The sequence below is a fragment of the Mustela nigripes genome, chromosome 2, assembly GCF_022355385.1.
Source record: "Mustela nigripes isolate SB6536 chromosome 2, MUSNIG.SB6536, whole genome shotgun sequence".
NCBI lineage: Eukaryota > Metazoa > Chordata > Mammalia > Carnivora > Mustelidae > Mustela > Mustela nigripes.
Window position 1 is genome coordinate 87,452,227 of NC_081558.1, and position 4,719 is coordinate 87,456,945.

At 37.4% G+C, this 4,719-nt stretch overlaps 1 non-coding gene across 1 annotated transcript; it reads right to left on the reverse strand.

Annotated features, from left to right (window-relative positions):
* LOC132012696 (U6 spliceosomal RNA) lies at nucleotides 1–104 on the reverse strand. Its single transcript, XR_009402694.1, has one exon. It is a non-coding gene; the product is annotated as a U6 spliceosomal RNA (small nuclear RNA).
* Nucleotides 105–4,719: the final 4,615 nt, after the last annotated feature.

The following is a 4,719-nucleotide window of genomic DNA, read 5'->3' on the forward strand; positions in this document are numbered from 1 at the left end:
AACATGCAATGCTTCATGAATTTGCATGTCATTTTTGTGCATGGGGCAAGTGAATCTTCTCTGTGTTGTTCTAATTTTAGTATATGTGCTGCCTAAGTGAGCACATGAAATAGCATATTTCTAAATGATTCATGGGCTGAAGACAAAATCACAAAGGAAATTAGAAAACATTTTGAACTGAATGACAATGAATATAACATGCCAAAGCTTATAAGAGGCAGAGAAGACAGTCTTTAAAAGGACTCTATAGATTTATGCATTTGTATTAGGAAAGAAGAAAGATTTAAAATCAAGGACTAAGGTCCTGCATTAAGAAACTAGGAAGAGAAGAACAGAGTAAGAATAAAGCAAGTAGAAGGAAGGAAGTTATAAAGAGAAGAGAATAAGTCATTCAAACAGAACAGACAATAGAGAAAAGTAACAAATCTAAAAGCTGGTCCTTTAAAGAGATCCACTGAGTTGACAAAATTTTAATGAGACTGATGAAAAAAAGGGAGAGAACACAAGTCCCTAATAACTGGGATGAGGAGGGATTATCAGTTACAGAGCCTTCAAAAATTAAAAGGATAACAAGAAAATACTATGAGCATCTTTTTTTGGCCAACATGTTAAAAAACTTAGACAAAATCGACAGATTTCTCAGAAAATACAACTTATCAAAAATGAGAAAAGAAAAAAAATCTGGATAGCCCTATTACATGTATTAAAGATCAAATTTATTATTAAAAACTATCTCAATGAGATAAATCTAGGTCCCAGTGGTTTCAATGGTGAGGTCTATGAAAAATCTCATGAAGAAAAATCCTACCTTATACAAATTTTTTCAGAAAATGGAAGTGATCACTGCACAACTTATCCTAAGATGCTAGGATTGCCTTTATATCAAAACATTCAAAAAAATTCCAAGAAAGGAAAACTACAGAACAGTACTTCTCATAATTATAGATATAAAAATCATGAACAAAATATTTGCTAATGGGCAATGGGGGTCAAAGAGTACAAACTTCCAGGAATAAAATAAGTCAGTCATGGGGACATAATCTACAGTACGGTGAATGTAGTTAATAATACTGTCTCGCATATTTGGAAGTTGCTATGAGAGAAGATCTTAAAAGTTCTTATCACAAGAAAAATAATTTTTTACAGCTATATATGTGCTTATTGTGGCTTATTGTGTTGATCATTTTGTAATATATATAAACACTGAATCATTATATGATATATCTGAAACCAATATAATCTCCTCTGTCAATTACACTTTAGTAAAAAATAAATAGCAAATAGAATCCAAAAAGAGGGAAGATACATCATGACTAATTAGAGTTTATCCTAGGAATATAAGGTTGATTTAATATTTGCGATGAATCAATATAAATCACTATATTAACAGAACACACTAAAAAATCATCTGATCATTTTAATAGATCATGAAGAAGCATTTGACAAAATTCAGCATCGCTTTTATTTTAAAAGATTCTATTTTTTTATTTATTTGACAGGAGGGTGAGAGAACACAAGCAATGGGTACAGCAGAGGGAGAGGGAGAAGCAGACTCCCCACAGAGCAGGGAGCCCGAAGTGGGGGTTGATGTGGGGTCCAAGGTGGGGACTGGAACCAGGACTCTGGGATCACGACCTGAGATGAAGACAGACAACTTAACCAAGTGAGCCATCCAGGCACCCCATAATTCAGCATCCTTTAGTGATATAAACTTTCAGTGAACTAGAAATAGTAGGGAATTCCCCCAGATTGATAAAAGGCACCTGCAAGAAACCTTTAGTTGATATGCTTAATAAAGGACTGACTTATTTCCTGCTAGGTTGGGAATAAGACAGGAATGTGTGCTTTTACACACTTGCTGCCCTACAAAGAGCTTGGCTTTCTGAACTCAGAAGAATTGCATTTGTGGGGTGCCTGGGTGGCTCAGTGGGTTAAGCCTCTGCCTTCGGCTCAGGTCATGATCCCAGGATCCTATGATTGAAGCCCGCATCAGGCTCTCTGCTCATATGGGAGCCTGCTTCTCCCTCTCCCTTTGCCTGCCTCTCCTCCTCGGTGTGCTGCCTCTCTCTCAATCTCTCTGTCAAATATATAAATAAAATCTTAAAAAAAAAACAGAAATTAAAAAAAAAGAACTGCATTTGTAATTATACCTTGCATTTCAGATTACATAAACCTGAGCAGTTTAAACTCTCCGAGGCTGTTTCTGTATCTATGAAGTAAGTATGATAATGCTTGCTTTGGGAGTTCAGTTAAGTGCCTAGAACAATGCCTAACAGCAAAGAGACTAATAAATTTAGGTATTACATTAGTACCCACCCAATAGTCTATAACCTCTCTGATTGCAGAAACCATATCTCTTTTATTTATTTCCATCTCTTCAGTGCTTAGCTCAGCACCTAGCACAAAGTGGATATTATCTAAAAATCTGTTAACTAAATTATTGGCATTAAAACACTGATAAATGGGACCTTAGAGATTCTTTATTTTTCTAAATGAAATTCCAAGATGGGACCATGCCTACTGAAAAATAGCTTTCTGCGGTTTCTTTGATGAAATTTGTGTTGAGTCATTCATCTCCACTTGATACTTGGTTGCCCTGGGAGAGTCCTGTTAATCCTGTATGCTTTGACTACAAGCTCTGAGACGAAACAGATGTTTTGGCGTCGAATGCAGAGCCTGCTCTTCCGAGTCTGTTTCGCAAGTGAGCAGTCCTTCAGTTTAGCTAAATTGATTTCTCCACCCTTCCTTGAACATTTTTGTGTTGTATCATTTTAGCCCTTGCTCGGGTCATGTTCTCTACCTGAAATGCCCCCTTTCCTCTTCTCTCCAATCAGCATCCTACCCCACCTTCCAGGCATCTTCCTTAGGAGACATTCTCCCATCTGACTTTTGTCTTGTCAGAAATGTTATTTCCGTACACTGAACTTTGGAGGAAATATAATCAAGAACAACAACAACAACAAAATCTCCTGCCAATACAGAAATTCCTCTCTACTAAACATAGGGAAAAAAAGAAAACAGTTTGGTTATTGAACCAGACCCTAAGGGGCATGACAGGCCATCTGCTATCCAGCTACAAAGACAGAAAGACATCTCACCCTTCTATGCAGCCAGGTAGGTGTAAGGTGTGTATTCTGTGCACGTGTGTTCTGAAGATAAAGGACCAGTTCTCAAGAAAGAAGCCTTGACAGTGCCGTTTGTCACACATAGTTCATCCTGAATTCATCTGGTAATTGGGTGGCTTTCTGTGTTTGCTAACTGTTTTGATCCAAAGGAAAAATAACTTTTCATATCTTTACCACGAGAGGTAGTTTTGCAACCTGGAGTCAGGTGCCCTGTCAAAGTTAGGATCCTACCCTACCACGGAAACTGGGAGGCAGGGGTGATAGCTTCTTCAATTACAGGTTATTTTATTATTTTTTAAGATTTTATTTATTTGTCAGACACAGAGAGAGAGCACAAGCACAGGAAGTGGTAGGCAGAAGGAGAAGCAGGATCCCTGCTGAGCAGGGAGCCTGATGCAGGACTTGATCCCAAGACCCTGGATCATGACCTGAGCTGAAGGCAGATGCTGAATGACTAAGCCACCCAGGTATCCCCTTCAATTGCATTTTAAAGGGATGGCTCCCAGATCCTCAAAAACAAAACAAAACAAAACAAAACAAAACAAAACAAAAACAAAAAAACATTTCTGGGTTGTAAAACTGTCAAGTGGCTTATTTAGCTTTTTAAAAGATTTACATATGTCTCAAAGAGGCAGAAAAAGAATTTCGAAATACAAATTTTCGAAAGCAAATACTCTAAGAAAAGGGAAGTGGGAAATCTCTTCTTTTTTTTTTTTTTTATATACTAGAGAGACTTAAAACAATTCTTTTGAATTTGCATTTGCCCTTATAAACTCATATAGCCTTTTTGGTTAATGCTATTAATATGCTATTCCATTGTTGGAGATATTATATACTCCTCATCTCTTTTTCCTGCTGGATTGTGGTAGGAAAAGTGTCCTATTCATTTGCACCGTGGCACTGATATGTTCCGAGTCCATTACTGGAGGTTAATCAAAACTGATTGGATAATCAGTATACCTGTGTGGTATAATATCCAGAGTTTGGTTATATTTCAAAACCACTTTACTTTCAGTTATGGACTATCTAGTCTGCTATTATGGTGTTAAGTTTGATAAATGCACTTTGGAGGATAGAATTATAAATCAGTTTCTAGGGCAAGTTCTATGTATTGCTAAGTTCTGCTTAAAATTTCATAATGGCTCTAAATGTCACAGTCAGAACTTTGGTATAGAAGGGAAGACACTGAAATCAAGATTCAGGGAGCTGACATACATGAAAGAAGCTATGCACGATTTAGTCCAGTTAGATCTTTAGCGACCAGGATTCTCCAAGGGAGTTATTTTCTTATTTCTTAAGGTGGTCGTTCTCCAAGTGATGTCCCAGGTGAGGAGCGCAGTGACGCCTGGGAGCTTGTTGGAATTGCATGTTTTCTTCAGGTTCTACCCTCTACCAGCTGGATCAGAAACTATGAGGGTGGGCTGCAGCAATCTGTTTTAACAAGCCCTTAGGGGGTGGTTGATGATGTTCGGAGCCTCTAACCTAACACATCTTTGTAGGCCATGAATTAACTTCTTTCCTTTGCATCTAGAATTGTACTAATTATGTACTATTCTTGGGAGACTTTGGGAAATAACCACTCTAAATATTTTTG